The following is a 21389-nucleotide window of genomic DNA, read 5'->3' on the forward strand; positions in this document are numbered from 1 at the left end:
TTCAGTCAGGTGTCTGTTGAAAACATAAAGCCATACAGTGTATATAGATTAACCTCAATCACAGTTCAGCTCAACAGTTTGACCTTTGTTCTTAACTAGAGCTCAAAGTAAACTAAAATGCAGGTAACAAAAGTACGGATGCTTCAGGCTCTGTTAGCTGTTAACTGACTGGTGGAACTAACTCCATGATGTGAAACGGGCTACAAACAGACTTTAAAAAACCTGGGAGGAGAAACTAAACAAACCTCCTCTTGTTCCACTTCTTTTTTCTGCCGTGTCATGGTTGAGGAGCGTGTCATGTAGTGTGACAGCCCGGATCAGAGAGACACAACTGCTCGTATTTAGACAACATTTAACGTTTGACAACTCATCGTTTAATTGATTATTCAGCTGAGCGTCTGCAGCAGACATGTTTTTCCTCTTCACAGTCGCAGCTGGAGAACAATGAAGTCATTATTGCTCTGATTTGTTTCTTCTGCTCAGTGAACCAGATGCCTGGATGATCTGTGTATGTCTCTAATTGTCGGAGCACGTGTCCAGCAGGTCCTTATTACGGTCCTCCTGCTGCGTTCAGGGTGTACGGGAGAGATCCGTACATCGGAGCATTCGTCTTCAAAGTAGTTACGGTTTCAGGAAATAAGAAAAGATTGGAAAGAAAGGTAAACATGTCCAGGGTTTCACAGAAAAAAGAAAAACCAACCAAATTTTGTTGAGGCGTCGCCTATTTTTCCAGGTCATGATCTTGTCAGGGTCCTGGCCCCCCCAGGTTGAGAACCACTGATACAGGTAGCAGCGGCCTTTCAACTTTGTATCAACAGTTTGCGTTTGTCCCCATAATAATACCCTTAGTACACAAAGCCAGCTCCATAAGAAATGTTCATCCCAGTTTGGTGTGGAAGAACTTGACTGGTCTGCATCAACAAATGGGTTCATACCTTCTCCAGTGTATGTCTGATGGATTTTGGCCCAAAAGTGTCGATACCTGTGTGCTCTGTGGGGCTCGGGTCGAGTTGCGAACCTCTAGCGTGAACACTTCCGTGCAGTTACTTGTGCCTGTTCTCTCTGGAAATATTCTTGTCACCATCGGCCAACAAGGAGATTCTGCCAGTAAATTCGAGAGAACCCGTCAGACAGGTTAAATGGCTCCAGTAAACAGTGAATCTCTGATCTCGTTCACTTCCTACAATATATCAGATGGTCCCAGCCCCGAGAGAGAGAAATCAAATTTGGATTTCAAAGCCATTTGGCCCATTTACACTTCATACTGAGTGCAATATATACGTCGACAACAGCAGAAATAAAGGAGGATGTGTGGTATTTATTTCTCCGTGTGGTTCTCCCTCAGCAGTCTCAACCACCTGGAACACAAAGGCATCTGACAGCAATCAGGGCGAGTGGGGGAAAGAAACGCATGAAAACAAACACTCTTGTTTGGAGCTCCGGCTTGCTGGCTTTTGTCAAATGCCCCGTGCTCCAAATCCTGTAATGTTCCGTAAGTGCAGATGCTGCAGAGCTAAACATTTAAAATGAGGGGAAGAACAACGGGAGAATACACGGGAGACTGCGTGAACAAGGTCTTTTGGACGGAGTGTGTGGGAGGAGAAAAACAGGTCATTTAATATGGCTGATGTGGTGACTGTGGTAGTGGAAGGACAGCTGGCAAACCATCCCTGTTAATGTGTCTTCATATGGACACTTTGGCTTCACTGAGCTTCAGCGAGACAGCCAGCCAGCCAGGCGGCGGGCGGATGGATGGATGGATAGATGGATGGATGGGAGGGTGGGTGGATGCAGTGCTGGGTGGCAGGGTGCTGCTGCTGCTGTGACGCCCAGGGGCGCCGCTGAGCTCCACAAAGAGGGGAGGAAAAGGAAAACAGATGTTGACAATCAAGTCTTCTTTTTCCCCCTTCTCTCTCTCTCTCTTTTTCTGGTTTAGTGAGAGGAAGGAAGTGAAATGCACATATTTGGGTAACTTATTGGATTTTGGGGATAAATTGGAGAAACGTGTCGAGGCTCGTTCTGCTGACAGGATCCTGACTGAAGCATCAACATGCTGCCGGGAGTCCGTGTCTCCGTTTGGTCCACATAAGAGGTTTTTTACAAGCTTCTTGTTAATGCTGCACGTTGTTCAACAATAATTTGTCGCTATGATGATCCACCAAATATATATATGGAAAACAAGCCAGACAGACGATGATTTCTGAGGACATACATGTATTGTTACACACTATTCGAGCATTTGATAGTCATTAGTATGTAATTGATTTTTCAAAGCTTTATCAACATGGAACATCTCAGCCTCTCCGTCTCAAGACTTTTCCCTGCTGTGAAAAATATGACATTCAAGGCCGGATAAATCTTCTGCAGGGCCACGGGCCAAAAATGAGCTGTAGGCCCCCCATCAATCTCTCACATTTCCCTCTCTGTGAAGTGTGTTTTGTTTGCGGTAACTTGATTTAGCACATTTATTGAGGAATATACGCCGTGTAAGCATAATATTACCTGTAATAGTGAAGGCTTTAAATCAGGCCCTTTCTGGGATTGGCAATCCGTGATTTCTCGGCCCAGTATGTACTTGTGTGTAATTTCAGTTTGCATTTAAGGAATAATTATCAAACTTGACAGACCTTGAAGAGACCCTGGTCTGTATAATAATCCCATGTAAATGAATATTAACTTCATCTGATCTGCACCTGGAACACAAAGTATTAAATTCAAGTTATTTGTACAAAGACAAATGAGCCACACTGATTTTGTTGTTTTTTATTATTATTATTTCAACAGAACCACTGGACACGACAGCAGGAAGAGACGTCTACAGTCAGTGAGAAGGTGAGTCTACACCTCTCGTAGAATCAAACATCTGTACTGATTTCAGTCAACTTTCCTCTTCAAGTTAAAATTGTAAATACCACCCAGAAACACAACACTGCCTCCTACTGGGAGCTGAATGAATGACCAGCATTGGGAACAACATTCTCACTGTATACAGTACACAGTTTATACATGTAGGGATATAACACGCCCGCAGTTGTAATTAGTAACGTATATAACAAAAATCTTTGATTTTCACATGAAGTCCACGCACTGAAAGGTCTTCAGACATTTTGCTTAGATAAACCTCAATATAGACACTTTGGTATTTAAACTACATGTGGAAAATTCCTAAACATTCTCTCCAATCATGTAGGAATGACAGAATTTTAGACACAGCATCACATTCACGGAAAGCTCTACTTTATACAGCAGCATAAAAAACACAGATACATCAGCATCTCATTCTTCAAGCTTTTATTTGTTTGTTTTTGTAAATGCATGAATTTAAAGTACATGACAGCTGACATACATGTTCTCTGTTTTAAAATGGAAACACGATTGATGAATACATGATTTCTTTGTCATTGTTGCATTAAATGTTGATTTATCTGATGAAATGTCACAACGAGTCTAAACAGTTGACCATGATCATACTGCAGCTCTTTAGGGTGGTTAACGTCACACTACAGTTTGTGTTAGCAAAGGCTTCACTGTAGCAGCTGTCGTATTCACGTTAACTAATGATGAAACACAACTTCAGCAATTAAGTTACATTTAAGCTAACATTAACTAGAGGTTTATTTTAAAAGCTAAAAGTTTAGTTGGCTAACAATTCATTTTCGGTGCCAAACAAAGCATCTAATATTTCATCTTTGCAGCAAAAACCATTTCACTTCAGAAGATATGTTATTATAGCTGATGAAACTTTTCTAGCTAACGGTTTGTTTGAGCAGCTGAGCTTAGAAGTTCAGTCAGCAAACAGCTCATTTGTCATCGAAAAAAAGTTCCTTCTTTTGATAGTTTAAAGGTGCACTGTGTAGTCATTTCACCACTCCTACTGTGTCCTAACGGGTCCATACAATCTCAATACAGTCAAAAGTTGTAAAAGAAAATAAGCCAACAAAATAACAGGGCAAGAACACATCATTTTGACCAGACTGCTCAGACTCTGAGAGCCGGTCAAATAACACTGCTATCTTACAATCTTCACGTGTGGCCTATAGTTTACGTTCGACGTCTTTGTGATAACTGACTACTGCCAGTAACCGGGAGATGTGCGGTCCATTTACGCTTTCATAGTTTGTTTATTGGCTTGGGTCCGGTTTGGCAGAGACGAGGGAATGTCTCGTGTTTTGTTTTGTCCTCCCCGCCACCGGGTAATGCTTCACCCGGAAGAAAGCATGCAGCTGCTCCGGGGGACGGAGCTGTAGTTTAGCAGCCAGCAAAAAACCTCAGCGCCGGGAGTCACAGCGGCTAGTGAAGGGCTGGGTGTAACGGCAGCAACACAAAGTTTGCTGAACGTGGCGTGGTGTCAAGGCAGTCTCCGGTGCTGGGGTCTACTCTGGCTGAATTCGACCTGACCGTTAACGGAAAGTCCGTCCCTCTCCCAGAGCTGTCCAGAGCTGTCTACTCCTGTCTAAGTGGGGAGGACGAGGCCAGCGTGCAATTGTTTTCTAGTTTCTTCCACTTTGGACTTAGTCCGATAAACAAACTATCATAACGTAGATGGACAATTGAGGTATTGACAAGTCCTCTTGACCTTCCTGAAGCGATTTGATTCTGATTCAAAAGGTGCATAACTAAATATATTGTTCCTCTGTTTACATTAAGAACCCACCCCAGAGCAGTTACATACATGTAAAAGTGTGTGTAACTGGTATTTCTGAAATTCAACCAGACATCTGCCTTGAGGCTAGGTGGCAGGGGCGCCAGCCCTGTTACCCCCCCCCCCCCCCCCCCCAAAAAACAATGTATGCCCCTGTCCCGAATGGCGAGTAGATGACAAAAAACAACTTGTAAAATGCCACCTGCAAGCAGCGATGCTAGCAGTAGGCCTACTACTGAATAAAAGGGCCATGCAAATGTCTGGCACATCATACACATTGTACACTTTCAAAGAGTTTAGTTTGTGTTGGCTAAAGTTCAGTTAATCAGCTCGTTACTCACTCGCTGATTTTGTTTGTGTCGATTTATTTCAGCAGTTGAAGTAGTTACGTTGAAGTTAGGTAACGGTCAGTTTTAGCAGCTTAAATGCTCAGCTCAACAGTTAATTTAGTAGCCAATCTAAGTTGCTAATATTTGAATATAGCGGTGAAAACTGTTCATAATTACCTCATATTTTATACTAGCTGCGAAAACGGTACACCGTTAAGTTCACCTAACAACTGTTTTCATGAATGCTGATAGCTAACCTGAATTAAATTGTTTTAAGATGATAAATGAAGTTCAAGTCAGCTAATGTTTTTATGTTATCATTATAAAGCTAATGGTTTATTATCGTGATTTAAACTGTTTAGTTTGTCTTCACTTTAGCATCTAAAACCTTTACGTTTTTTTTTAGTTGCTAAAATTGTTGAGAGTTGAACACCTTTTACGTGGTCTGGCATCACTGCTGTCCATTGGCTGAAATGGTTCTTCAGTTGATCACGTGCTTACTCCAAACCCCCACCCACCCTCCCTCCCCCCGTTCCTCACCTCCTGGCCTGGTGTACCTTACCCCCTCGACAACCCGAACGTCCCTCCGTATCTCCGGCTGAATCGCATTCCTCTGCCGCCACAATGGGAGAACTGTTTTGATGGTGGCTCTGCTCTGGTCCAGGTATTCCCCCTCTGATTAGGAACTTGAGCTTCACAGACCCCCCCCTCCCCCAAGCCCCTTTATTACCCCTTCGACCCCAGCACAGCAGACAGTGAAATTATTTTACAGGTTAAAGCACATGTTTGTTGATGTGCGACGTGATGGGATGCTGCTGCTTTGGATGAGCCCCGCTGCTTTTATCTGGTCTGGGGGGGGGGAGAAAAAACAACTCATGTCATTCCATTGTTGGTTTTAAAATGATCTCATGCTTCTGTTTGAGATGAAAAACTTCCAACCACAAATTATCTTATGAAAGGCTTCACAAATCTAAAACATCCAGTGGTTAGCTGTAAAACAGCGCTGCATTCACAGGCTGGATTCTGTGTAGGGAAAATACAACTCTTTTTATTTCATCTACATTTTAACCGCATTTTCAGAAACAATTTCAAAGGAAGAGATATGCAGAAGGCAGAAGGCCATATTGCACATCAAATATTATCGGGTGGTTGATCCTGTTAAAGATATTTCTATGGTGGGTGAATTGAAAACTAGGTGGATTTTGTTTACATTTTGACGGTATTTTTCACTGGACAGTAATAGTACACAAATATAAACATTATGAATAATACAGTAAAGACATGTTTTGACCTATGTAACCCTGCTGTTTACCCTGTAGTCTCCTTTGTAACATGAAACAAAACATTTTTTCCTTCACTTCATGACCTATTTATAGTCCTAACATTCCAAATAAGAATACACATATTTGGATTATAAGAAAATTGAAACCCAAGACAAATATTGAATGAAGATTTTCTAGATCTACTGCGCGTTATTTTATACACCTTTTCCCAATATGCACACTGAGGTGTCATTGTAAAAATGGGAGGGTTAAAGGGGTTAAATGATGATGTGAATGAAAAAGTGCTCAAATAAATTACATTTCCAAACAATTCATATGCAAAAAAATTATAATTCCAGTTTTAACTCTCAGATATCAGGAGTGGGTTGTTACTACCTACATTTACTCAAGTCAGATTATTAAGTACAGTTCTAGGTACTTGTTTTTTACTAATGTTATGCTACTTTATACTTGTACTTCAATACATTACAGGAGGAAATATTGTATAACACGTTTCAGTTACAATATAAAGAGATAAAATATATATATATATATATAAATAAAAATATGAATAATTAACTAATGCTTGAGATCAGAAAGCCAAAAAAAAACACTTTTGTTTTGTCTTTAAGCTACATATATATATATATGTATATATATATACATATACATATATATATATATATATATATATATATATGTATATATATATATATATATATATATATATATATATATATATATATATATATATATATATATATATATATATATATATATATACATATACATATATATATATATATATATATATATATATATATATATATATATATATATATATATAAATATGTAGTTCCTGCACATTTGACCACTTACTGTTTGGAAAGAGGTAGCGGAACATTTGGAACAATATTGGAGATTTAGATTAACTGACCGAGACCATGGTTACTTAATGTGGAGTACAAACAACATGATGCTTTTTTTTTAAATGGCATCTGACTGCAATAAAATGCAACAAATCACTTTAAAAAATACTTTTCAAAAAGATTTTGCTTATCTGGCTGTCTAATAAAATAAAACAGATTTATCCTTCAAAAAGTACTTTTGGATGTACTCTCCTTATTAATGAACTGACCCATGAAGCCCTATTCTATTATATAAATATATATTTTCATTTTTCTCCACTACATTTACGGTCACAAGTTACTCAGCAACTACCCAACAAAGTGGTTAAACCAGCTCCAGCAGCAGGTTAGTCCTGTATCATTATGGAACACTAACGGGAGTACTTTCATCTACCTGTATGTACTTTTACTTTTAAATAAGTTTGTATTGCTACTTTTACTTATACCACCACTTCTTCTTCGTCTTCTTGTTCTTCTTCTCGAGACACTAATGTAAACTGTGAGTGAGGTTTGAAAAGCAGACTTACTGATGGAGCTGTGTGTGTGTGGTGCTTTTCAGGCGGGCAGCGTCCGGCGGGCAGCGTCAGTCCACCCCTTCATGGACGGCATTCATTCTCTCCCAACTTCCACCGGATCCCTCAGTCGGGAGGTATTTATGCCATAACACAAGTTTTTCAGCTGGAGGAGGGATGGAGGGATTCAGGGAGACGGGGGGAGGTGGATGGAAACCCAAAACATAGCATGATAGTGTAGTAAGCACTTCCATGTGTCCAGAGGACTGATCGCCCTGTGGAGCTTCAGCCCTCTCTCTCTCTCTCTCTCTCTCTCTCGCTCTCTACCTGCCTCCGTCCCATTAAAGTGACCATAACAACAAGCAGTAGAAGTTGTTTGGAGTCAGTTCAGTTTAGCCTGGGCTGCCTCTTCCTCTTCTTCTTCTTGTTCTTCTTCTTCATCTTCTTCTTCTTCTGCTCCTGGTGACGATGATAATGAAGAACAAGCCCTAATTATACCAGAGGAGGAAAAAAAAAAAGAAGGGAGAAGCGACCCGAGGCGTACTGCGATGTGGAAAAAAGGCTCATCATTCTGCTCCGCTGTGTGTGTGTGTGTGTGTGTGTGTGTGTGTGTGTGTGGGTGCTGTGTCTCAGTGTGTGTGTGAGGGGGTGTGTGTTTTCCCTCTCCGAGCAGATGACTGCCGCTCACCTTGCCACGGGGTCTGAATGAGATTGGTTCATTGTCAAGAAGCTTTTTTTTTCTTTTCTTTTTTACCCATGATTCCATATGGTATGGAGCGGGCTACATGTTGCCCAACATGCCAGTGCAAATGTTTTCTCAATTAGGTGTCTTATCTCCGGTGAGCGCGCTCGCATCAGATGAAGCTTGCTGACAGCGTAATGGCAGGGAAAACCACGGAAGGCTCCATCAAATGGCAGCTCTGCTACGACATCTCAGCCAGGACCTGGTGGATGGTAAGTTGGCACAACATTTTCCTTTTTTCTTTCTTCTTCGCTTTCTTCCCCTTCCTCCTCTTTTCTTCAACTAAAAGAGGAACATTCTCTCCTCCTCTTCCTCCTTCTTCTTGTGGCTCTCAGAAACGCCTCGCCACACGCAGCAGCTTTGTGTTTTATTGATTTTTGTGACCCGCTCGGATTGTTTGTTGTTTTTTCGTTTTTTATCTGTCGGCGTCCCCGTTTCTCCGTCGCTCCAACCCCCCCCCCCCTCGCTGTGCTCCCCTCTCTTGTCTCGTCCCGTTAGCGGACGGGTGCCAGCTCAGGTCTGCAGCTGCGGACCGGCGTGGAGGCGGACGGGAGGGGGGGGTTCGTTCTGTCCTTCTTCTGCCGAGCCTCCTCACGTCATCCTTTGGTCTCGCTCCATCTAATTAAACGAGGAAACTTCTGCATTTAACATTTTTTTTGGTCTCCGAGTAAATGCCGTCGCTCGGCTCCGGAGCTCCGACACATCTCCTCCGCCATAGCAATTACAATCGCACCCCCCCCCCCCCCCCCAACTCCCTCACACTCACGGCCGTCTCAGCGGTGGTGGTCCCGGGATCCCCCGGCTGAAGTGCCACATTAAGCAGCTCGTCGTGGTCAGCGAGGCCAGCCGACCTTTGACACCCCGTCGCTGCTGTGGAGAATGAAGGGGCAGGAGAGGGGGGGGGGGGGGTCCGAGCAGGGAGAGAAGCTGGCAGACAGACGGGGGTTGAGGGGCAGTTTTGGTGACTCCGCTGAGAGACGAGGAGGGGGTGGAGGGAGAGGGTTTTTTGATGGTTCACAATAGTCTATTGTGGCCGGCTCGTTCCAAATGAGGCGGAGAGATGAAAGGTCTCCAAGTGCCAAAAGAGTTCGTTAGAGGACAGCTCATTATTACCGTCCCCGTCACATTTAACACTTTCTGACCACGGACTGATGCCGCGGTTTAGTTTTGGTGCACGGACGCTGCAGGTTCCTCTCCTCCTCCAGCCTTGATTTAAAAGAAAAGAGTTTGTGTTGCCGAAGAGACAAAGGCGGCTTTATCCTCTCCGTAACAGGACCGTGAACTTTGTGAATTCCTCTCGGTCAAATCAAAACCACCAACCCCCCCTCAGTTCCCGTCCCCTAAACACACACACAGAACACACTTTCTCCGTGCAGCCCATCACCGTCAGCACCAGCAGGACGGCGGCGGGCAACCCGTGGATGTTGATGGGAGGTTTTTTACTCTGCCGGCCGCTGTTGCTGAGGGTCCAAGGAGTGTGTGTGTGTGGTGGCTCGGTTGGTGGGTACAAGAGTTTTGTCCACGGGTGTGTGTGTGTGCGTGTGTGTGTAGAGGCAGGAGGCCTGAGTGTGGCCTGAGCCGGCTCGGCTGCAGGAGAATTTTATTTTGAAAATGATCAGTTTTGTTTTGTGATTTTTATCCCTTCATGAAAGATCATTAATATCTGATGGTGATCAATCAGTCATGTGCAGAAAACTTTATTTTCCGTTGTGTTGTTTGCAGGTCAACTATTGATTTGGTTGACAAAAATATGACAGTGATGATGTGACTTTTTGTTTTAGTGAATTTGAGCCCCAAATAATTATAATTTAAGGTGTCACGTGGAAACAGTGTGTATTTTGGGACTGACTTGTTGTTGGCGTAATGTCTCGCACATAGGACGTAAATGAAATTAAACTGCAGAAGCGATGATTTTCCGGCTGCAGAATTAAACACATCACAGATCTCAACTTTAAAAAATCTCTGTTTTTGAGTTCTGAAAGCGCTGTAAACCATACATTTATACTTGTTGTCTTTAAAAAGGTATTAGATATCTTTATTTTATTATTTGAATTGCAAACTTCTCTCAGGGTGTCAGTTAAATAGTTCGACTTTTATTGTTCCGGTTATTTGTACTTCTTACATTTTTAAATCTTCATGGAAAATAATGGACTTTCTGAATATGATATACAAATATACTGTTGTACTGCTGCATCAAAAATTACTTGAACATTAAAAAAAGAATTCAGGAAATATGAATTTCATATTTATTACATGTAAAATCTAAAATCTTTTCCTTACTGACCAAAAAACGGATCTGTGCAATAAAATTATCTCAAATTTGTGTCTGTTTTTTTATGTATCTGCCTGTATGGACCCCGAGTCTGAAATAAAGTCTATCTATCTATCTATCTATCTATCTATCTATCTATCTATCTATCTATCTATCTATCTATCTATCTATCTATCTATCTATCTATCTATCTATCTATCTGTCTGTCTGTCTGTCTGTCTGTCTATCTATCTATCTATCTATCTATCTATCTATCTATCTATCTATCTATCTATCTATCTATCTATCTATCTATCTATCTATCTATCTATCAAAGTAAATAATAATTAAAGAACTCTTCTCCTCTCGCCTTTAAAAATCAAACGATGTATCAGTCATAAACAAACAGTTTCATAATTCTATTGAGACGTCACTGCCGCTCCTCTGCTAAATGATCATAGCGGGGCAATTAGTCGGACATAAATCCGTCCGGGCTTCACCATCACGGTCTGAAGCAGCAGAGAAGGTTAAAGTGGCTGAAAGCACAAAGAGGATTATCTGCTTAAAGTCGGGGAAAACGCAGCTGTAATCATTTCTGTCGGCTCGTTTTTAGATTTAGAGTTTTAATGGATTCTAGTTTTTTACCTCATTCATATTTAAATGTTTTTTCTTAATTACAATAACTGCAGTAAAAACTGCTGTTTGCTGATTTCATTTGTTTTCTTCAAGTGATGTATTAATATTGGTATGGTGCCAAATAGAAGCAGTTTTGAAATTCAGACTCACTGCATTTAAAACCATGAAGAATAACATTTTGCATTAATATCATTAAAAATATAAAGTGTGTCATTCTTTAATATATCCGGCATTTTAATTTTCACACTATTTGCATTGTAACTTCGTTTCTCCGTGCTGTTATTTTCCAAAATTTGCTTCTAATATATATATATATATATATATATATATATATATATATATATATATATTATACTTCTCTATATACACATATATATATATATATATATATATTATACTTCTCTATATACACATATATATACATATATATATATACAGTAATGTGTGTTTTATTGCACCCTTGTGATCCACATTTAAATTTGTATCATTCATTTCTCTGATATATACACATTTTCTTAATATCTTTCTTAATTTCTTTATTTTCTGCATTTCTGTCTGTTTTTGTTTTTAACATTTTATTATCGGTCCGTTCAGTTCACACCGACACGTCTTAACATTTACAGTTAATGCCTTTTCGCTTTCCTGCCTCTCTGCATCGCTGCACATCCAGTACAATTATATTCAAAGGAAAGGCATTAATAATCACAGTTGAACCGCTGCCAGTTTGTGTATTTGTTGCACCTGGATTTTCAGGCTTCCAGTAACATGTTAAACGTGCCGGCGAGCCGTCTGCAGCCGAGCTACAGTAAACACACTCCAGTGTAATCAGATCTTATTAATATTAACAATTAATGCCACAGTGTGAAGTTAGAGGGCCCAGGAGACACACTTAGAAACGGTCAACGACACTATAATAAATAACAATAATAATCAAGCTGCGTTCCTTAGCAGAGCAGGAGATTTGTGCCTCATAAAATTCTAATTGTTTTTTATTTTATATCTCAAAAATATACTTGGCATCAGAATTGGCATATGATGTATGTGGATATGATGTATGTATGATGTATCTTAATGTAAAGTTTAAAACACACACAATGGGGGGGGGGGGGGGCATTGCATTCGTTCACCACAGGGGTTAATGGGATTTCTGCACCACTACAAGTGATGGCCCAGTAATCCATTTATCAGTGAGCGGCCACCCCACCCCTACCCCTAAACACACACACACTCTCCCTCTTGCTATGTACATATCTGTCCAGTGTGTTTGCACATTAAAATAATATTAATAATAACTGTCTTTATTAGTTTTTATGTCTCCTATCTGTGTGGGAGTGATGAACGTTTTATATCCGAGGAGACGAAGAAGGTGTGTTTACGCTGCCTTCACACGCAGCATGACGGTTATTGTTCGCCTTCATATTTACCCGCCAGGTTGGAGGAATGTGTGGATGGGTGTGTGGGTCAGTAAAGAGTCAGAGGCCTCTGTTGCTTTTTAGTTGTGTACCTGTCTTTTAATCAGCACCACCATCCTTCTCTCTCACACCCAGTTGAAGCTAATGTTGTTTAGTCTGGAGGACTCAACATTTCAAGTGGGAACCAAAGCTGGAGTGTGTTGCAGAGTTGTTGGTTGCTGCTGTTGTTTGTTCAGCATTCGGAAAGAGTCGCCTGCTGATCCATTAATATCTAACAGAGTGAATACTAGCTGATGAATCTTTTAGTTGACAGAAATCGGATGTGTTGTCATAGCGTCAGAAATGTTCAGCGTGTTTGTCCGCATGGAATCTCAAGATAAACCTTGGACTCGCCTGAACGTTCTAATGATCACAGCGTTCCTGGTTGCCCTCCTTGTATCTGAGTCTTCCCTCCTGAACTGTTGTAGACATGTGGAGGAGGCGGCGGCGGCTGTGTGAGGTCCGGTTCATTAGCCGGACTCTCGGAGGAGGGGCCAGGACTGCTCCCAAGAGTCTTGACGGACACGAAACATTAATGAGCTCGCAGGAGGAAAACCCGAGGGGGAAAGATGGCAGGGCAGAAATCAGCAGGGGAGACTGAAGATTAACTTAAAACCTAAAAGTAGAAAATCATCATTTTTATTGTTCACAGCGCAAAAGAGGAAAATAAGTTAAAAGTAGTTTATTCCTGTCCCAAACGGTACCAGCCAAGCAGAGCAGCAGCCTCAGTGCTCTGCTAGTGTCTACACAGGATGCGTTCAAACACAGTATTCAGTGTAGGTCATTCGTGATTTGGCGGCCCAACTCGTAACAAATGTAGTCAAGTGCGTAAAATGGAAGAAAACTGACCTGAAACGAGCTTGTCAGTGTTAAACTCATACAACACCTCCAAGAGGCAAAAGGGATCGCAGTCACTGTAGAAATGTGTCATGGCTGAAAAATGTATATAATTGTGTCTTTCTTCAGCCAACACCAAGTATTGTATAATAAAAATACATCAGAAATAAGAAGTCATTTTTATAAGCAGAATTAACTCGGAACTCGGCCCAAATGTCTGCAGAGAACCAGGAACGAAAAGTGTCCCAACTTTAGAGACAAACATGAAGTGCAAAAACCACAATTACTCCTCTTTTATATTTATATTTCACTCGTTCCACAAAGATGGGAAGTGTATCTCACCTGATAGAGCTCGTTGTGCTAACCTAAGCTAACATGTCCTGCTCGCACAACACCGGTGAACAACTTTGGAATAGGCTGTTATATTGACATTTGTCTTTTCTCCTTAAAGAATAAAAAACAGCATAGACACCAGATGTTTTATTTCCATTTAAAATAGTTTTAGAACTTGGAATTTTAATTTTGTTTTCCGGTCCAGAAAAGCGTCGGTGAACCTCGATCATTATTAAACCACAACGGTGGCTCAAAATATCGAGTCAGCACATTTTTCTTTGAACCCTAGACTTTCAGTTTCTGAAGTTTCAAGAGGAGCTTTGCTAAAGCAACATGTTGCCTCTTCATTCCAGCTGGTTTCATGCTGCATTATTGTGAAAACGGCGAAACAGGAAGCTGTTTAAATCTGGACACATCTTGATGCTAAGCTTCCTGTTTCTTTCACCAATGGCTGCTCATTTCTTCCGTTCTTATTCAACTGGTCCGGTTGCAGCGTTTTCTTCTCCACGTGCAAAACAAAATAATTGTTAAGAGGACTTTCTACAAAATAAAAGCATGAAAAGACCATTCAGAATTCCAGAGCCGTCCTCTCTGACACAAGCGTTGAGGGGATATTCTCATCTGAGAGAACGAGCAAAACTGTCCTTTAAAGTGAAGCAACCCGACCTTGCTGTGACTCATAGTTTGATCAGCTGATGGAAATGAGTCACGTTTTCACACTAATTTTACCTTTTCAGCACCGCTGCGTCCACACTGAGACGGCACCGGAAGGGTATGTGTGTGTGTGTGTGTGTGTGTGTGTGTGTGTGTGCGTGCGTGCGTGCGTGCGTGCGTGTGTGTGTTTCAGAGGCAGTGTCATATTGTGGAGAAGATGTTTCCAATTTTGGAGACGGCCACGAGCGGCAGAGATGATTAGAGAGGAGGAAATTGGGGGATTAGAATTGTCTGCTTGAACTTCCTGAGTCCACGGTGTGCTCTCGCTCGCCCACCTCTCTCTCTCCCCCCCCCTCTCTCTCTGTGTCCGTCCGTTCGTCCTGGCAGTCTCTCGTCCTCCCGTGGCGTGGAAAAGTGTGAGGACACATTGAGTCCTCGAGTCCCCTGTTGTGTCTCAGGCTGTCCACCGACTGACGGACATGACTCACTCCTCCATTCACCTTTAACCTTTCCTGCCATCTTTCCTCTCCTTCTTTCCTCCTTCCTTTTACTTCATGGTTCCTTTCAATCTGACTTCATTTTCTTCAGTCTTTTTTCCTCTTTCATGTCTCATTACCTTTTATCTTTCCTTTCTGTCCTTCTTTTCTTTCCCTTTGTCTTCCCTCCTTCCTTTCCCTTCATGGTTCCTTTCCTTCCTGTCCCTTTGTTATCCCTCTCTATTTTCCTTAACTTCCTCTTTCCTCTACTTGTATCCTTTCTCTTCATTGTATCCTTTGTTTCCTTTCCCTACTTTACCTCTTCCTTTTCTTTTCTCTTTTTTTGCTTTGCTTTCCTTTTTATCTTATACTTAGTCTTTACCTTTCTTTCTTTCCTTTCATCTTTTCCTTTCCCTCTTTATCTTTATTTTTCTTTCCTTTCATCTTTCCTTTCCCTCTTTTTTCCATTCTTTCTTTCTCTCGCCTTTCTCTCACTGTTCCTTCCCTTTCCTGTGTAGTCAAAGTTCTTCATGGTGTATGTTAATAAACTAAAGATGTTGATCTTAGGTAGAATGAAACTTCCCGCTGTCCTTGTGGGCTGAGTATGTTTGAACCAGACAGCTTTTACTTTCTCCATTGAATCTGTCAGAGAGGTTCTCAGGATTGGACAGAAGTATAGAGTGTGTGTACAAGCAGGAGGACTTGAACCAGGTGCTCTGTTTTCTCCCTGTAATACCGGAGAGAGAGCAATACCCTGCAGCTTCTTTAGTTCTCGCTCTTCGGTCCAATAAGTGAGCCGAGGCTCGGGGCTGTAATATCCGCTGCTGTGCTGCTGGACTTAGCGAGGGAAAGCTGAGCCCGAGGCGAACTGCAGGGGGAAACCCGGCCGACCCGGGGAGGAGGCCTCAGCCGTACAGGACGACTCTGACGTTTTATTTCCTACAGTCTTAGTTTCGTAGCGTTGTGATTTTCAGTTATCTAAATCACCGATGTGACCGATGGAGCCATGTCTGACGGTGTAATGTCATGAAGTTGCCACGTTGGATTTGCTCCCATTCAGACACTAAGTCTGATGTTGGGGCGATGAGGTCTGGCTCACGGTCTGCGATTCAGGTTCATCCCAAAGGTGTCGGATGGGGGTTGAGGTCAGGGCTCCGTGCCGAACCAGCCTAGCTCTTCCACACCAAACTGTGAAAAAGCATTTGTTGACAGAGCTGTGTGTCATGGAGGCATCCTCATGTTGACGCGGGAGATTAGGTTATTTACTCAGTGAATCAGTGAATTTATGTGAGTGTTAATAGTTTATATGGTGTTCAATTATGACTTTTAAAATATGAATATATTCAGTAACGATAGAATATTATTTTAACAAAGCCACAGAGGATTGACATGACCTCAGTGACCAATCACTGGTAGCCACATCACTGAGAGAATCAAAAAATATATGATTTAAAGATGTCAGATAAGAATCGTAATGATCGCTCATGTTTCAGGTTTTAACAGACATTTTGACTCGCCAGAAAACGAAAAACAAAGACTTCATTGATGTAAACAAGCAGAGCTAAAGGTGTGTGAGCGTGTTACTGTATCCAGAGGATCGTCTGCCTCTCTGGCCTCTGACCTGCTGCTGACGCCTCGCCATCAACTCGACCCAACCGAGGCTAACACAGATACAAGATACTCTCTCTCTCTGTAACACACACACACACACGCTGCTGCATCATTAATTCAGGTGTATTATTATTCCAAATGAGACACGACGAGACCGATTGATTCAAGTTGTTGGAAGGCTCCAGTACACACACACACACACACATGTTGTTGCTTTTCTACTCTTACGAGGACCCCCGTTGACATGATGCATTTTTGAGCCCCTGATCTAAACATGAACCGAACTCTAACCTTCACCCAGAAACCAAGTGTCAACCACTTTGATGTTCAGTCATAATACTTTTTTATTCAAATACAATTATATTGGATTGTTATGCAACAGCTCCCCAACCATCCCAAGCAATCAATCCCTCACTACATTGAAAGTAATATTGATATTAATGAGAAGAAAGGACTTGCATAAGATCAAATAGCCATCGCTAAAATAGATTAGTATTCACATAACAAACACAAAATCATAGATCAGAGAAATAAAAAACCAAATCACATACACAGGCTACTTGTTAACCTGCGTACATGTTACGCCAACATGGCGCACACATACGTCAACTTATCCTCACACAACAGTCTTACCAAAATGTTTTTTGTATGGTTTACCACGAAAGTCAAGCAACACACGTCAGTTTCCACTCAAAACGTGTTGTTTTTTTCAAAATAAACATCCTTCCTCACCGGGCAACAAAAGTACTTTTGTTAGTTGTAGAACAAGGTTTGGGTTCAAATATAACTACGGATGTGGAGTTATTTTAGTGCGGAAGTTACGCCACAAATAGAACAATGTTGGCTTCTGGTTTCACGCGGGGCACAAACAGCGGTCTCCTGGGTGAATGAGCTTTTATTTGTGTTTAGTAAACCAAGTGCAAGGACTGTAAAAGGGACAAAAAATCCTGAGGACACTTTACATTCAAGACATGTAAGATAGTTACTGCTGACATTAAATTCCTTGACTGACCCTATGAGTGCAAACTTGATTTCCAGTTCAGTATTAAGACTTTACACTAAGTTTACTTGCCATAGAATATTTTCTCTTTAAGTAAGTTAGGGAATTCTCCCAGCAATACCCTCCCCATATCTCCTCCTCCCTCCTCTTCATCACCCCCTCTTTGTCCTCCTCCTCTACCTCCTGCTCCATGTCTGTTCCTCCCTGGAGAAACATGGCTACCAGCCAAGACAGCTGCTTCTTCTTCAGGCCGGTCGGTTGTTGTTTTGTGTGTGTGTGTGTGTGTGTTGTGGTGGCTGTCCTGCTGGGAGGAGAAACAATAGGACAGTGATGATGATGATGATGATGATGATGATGATATCCCCAATATCCCCAAACTGTTGGAGGATAAGAGAGGTGATATTTTATACTTTTCTTATTGTTAACAAATCCCATTTTTTAGACCAGTCCGTGCCTCAATACGGTCTGACTTCCTGTTGTGGCTCTCAGTTCCAAGCCCATTGGTTCCCGCTGAAGATCTTTTAAAACACCTCTCAAACATTCAAATATATTTGGTTTAATTACAGATAAAAAAGCCCAGTGATTTCGTAAAGGAGGCTTTGATACACACACACACACACACACACACAATAGTAGTTAGTAGATACGATCACGTGTGTTTGGTGGACAGGTGTATGGACAGAGTGTCCCCCCCCTTCTGTGAACCTAAAGGATCTGTGTTAAACAAAGTGAGCATTGTTTCACTCTGCTCTGTGTTGTGGCTCTTTGCCAGTTGAGGCTCAGTATCAAACAGACGCTGCTGGTTTCTACATATGCTCTCTCTCTCTCTCTCTCTCTCTCTCTCTCTCTCTCTCTCTCTCTCTCTCTCTCTCTCTCTCTCTCTCTCTCTCTCTGTACTTGCATAGATATATAGATAGATAGACTTTATTTCAGACTCGGGGTCCATACAGACAGATACATAAAAAAACAGACACAAACAATAAAAGTACATCGGCCTAGCAATGCCTTACAAAGAGACAGCTGTACCAATGTCGCCACAGCTGGGACTGCTAGCGTGTGGTGCTAAACCTTATGTTGGTTAAAACAAGTATGATCCCATTTACAGAGTCATTCAGTCTACAGATGAATTTGTACATGAGATTTCTTAAAACTCTTTGGTTTTGCATAGAAACACTGAGGCAACAGAAACAGGTTTTGTTCAAATATACCTTACATAAACATGAGCAGAATGCAGATCTCCGCCCGGGTGACCACCATTGCTGTAATGTTTGAATGAATACATGACTGGCTGTCATGCAACCAGACTGTCAATGTAATCTTTGCAGACGTCTGCGTCGGCTCCGTACGGGCTCACATTTTAGCTGCGTCTCACGAGGGTAAGCAAACGCTTCAGGTCCAATCTCTTTGACACTATGTGCGTAAACATGGAGATGATGCCCAATAAAAAAACGCACTGAATAAATACATTTTGTAACCTTGGGAACATTCTTGCACCTTATTAAAAAGAAAAATATGAAACACATTCAAACTCGACACCAAGAGCAGAGGGCACTATGCTGCGAAGCTAACGCCTAGCGCCCTCGTTAGCTTCATTTGGCCCGGCAGCAAAGCTAAAGTTGGTGCTGGTAATGGAGCTAACATCTGTTCAATCAGAACGCCCACAGAAGAACATAGCTCTAGCAGAGCCTAAATATAGGTGCATAAAAACAGCTGTTTGTGCCTTGCATCTGTCTGTCTGTCTCTGTCTCTCTGTCTCTGTCTCTCTGTCTCTCTCTCTCTCAAGTCGACCGTCTCTTCACTTTCCCGCCATGTCCCTTCTGTCTCTGGATTGCTGCGATGATGGGAGGGGGAACTGAATTAGGGTCGGAAGCGCCGCACATAGAGACGCATACTCGAAACGCAACAAAGATCGCTGTCCGTGGTTCTGAAACAACAGCAAAGCCACAAGCCGATACATCTCGGCCAATCACTTTTGTTGTTTGCCATTTTTCTACAGATATGTGAAGCTTAAACAGTTAAACCTAAACTGCTGCGGTGTCTGCTCCGCCCGGTGGAAACGATTAATAATAACTGCAGAAATAGACAATCTTCTCTGTGATGGTGCCGCCTACTTATGTGGGTCATTTAGAGGCATCAGTATTACATTGAGACTGTTTTTATAACCAGTTAAAAGCTCCTCACAGTAACTTTAAATACAAGCATCATATTTGATCTATTTATACCATTACTGCTGAAATGCATGCAAATATATTGTCCAGCTGTTATTATCCGTTTATACAGCAGTTACAGATATAGTTGTTGACAAATACATTAATAAATACTTCAAAAGTGTCCTTTTGTGCTCCATTTGGCTAAATTGCACTGTGTTATAGCTTGTAAAAACATTTATTAGATCCTCTTTAGAAATACTCAATGGGATGGTGTCAAGCATAAGTACCCATCATTTCACCTGGTTAAAGTTGTTTGTAACCCATCTGGTGCCTCGTTTATAAGTTGTGTCCAGTTTTTCTCTCCGTGTATTTAACATAACCAGTGATGGACAAAAATATGCGTTGGTCGTTAAAAAACTGAATTGTTCTTCATGTTCTCTAAAGAATCCCGAGCTGTGCGGTTTATCAGACGTTTGGCATTCTCGGCTTGGGCACCAGGCTCCGGTACTGAAGCAGCTTCTCTCACTCAAAAGGAGCTCCACCTGCCTTGTGGAAGCTTTCCAGTTCAGCTGCTGCAAACTGGCCTGATGGAAAGAATATCAGGCGTCTGTCAGAGAAAACAGCCAAGGTGGAATGTGATTAAGTACTCAAGTACACGGAGTTGAGGTCCACTACATCTCCAGGACAAATATTCTACTTTGTTCTACAATTATCTGACAGCTTTACTTACTTTTCATATTCAGATCATTAACATAAAATATATTAATCAACTAATAGATTCTAAAATATCCTGATAGATTAAACTACCCAGCAGTATACAAAGTGATTAAAATGAGCTCCAGCTGCAACATTAAAGTAATGTACACATTAATGCATCCATAAATCTGCATAAAGAATACTTTTACTTTTGTTACTTTAAGAATATTTGGATGGTTGTTACTTGTACTTTGACTGAAGTACGATTTTGAATGCAGGTCTTTTGCTTGTAACCGAGTATTTTTACACGGTGGTTTTACTACTTTTACTTCAGTAAAAGATCTGAGTAGTTCCTCCACCACTGGGAGCCAATCAGAGCCGAGTCCAACTGTGAGTCCGGCAGAGGTTTTAATGCTGGAACCCTAATAACTTTGAATACAAACCACATCTATCTTCAACGTGTCTCATCAGATGTCTGTCTGTATAAGAGGCAAACACTCAATATTTTATATAAGAGACGGCAGTTGCAGTGTGACTGTTGTTGATTGCTGGGTCTGTGGTTTTACAGAAATAAATAAAATGGAAACAGAATCCAGAAACGCCATCTGGTATTTGGGAGTTGTGTGTGTTGTGTATCTTATCCTATGTGCCACAGTTCTTGGTCTGCAGCCATTTGGTGTTTGGCTGCCAGCGAAAGTGTCAGTCTTCATTTAAAGGGAGGCAGCAGCTCCGGGTGTTTGCTGTTTACTCGATTGGCAGAAGTGGATTTTTGCCATTTTTTGTGTGGGTGTGCGTGTGTTTCTGCGTGAATATCACCTGTTCTGTCACACTGCCATCGGTGCTCTGGTGTGGAAACCACCGAGGAGTTTCTGCAGAAATGCAGTCAGATGACTTACCCT

Source organism: Melanostigma gelatinosum (assembly GCF_949748355.1).
Source record: "Melanostigma gelatinosum genome assembly, chromosome: 4".
NCBI lineage: Eukaryota > Metazoa > Chordata > Actinopteri > Perciformes > Zoarcidae > Melanostigma > Melanostigma gelatinosum.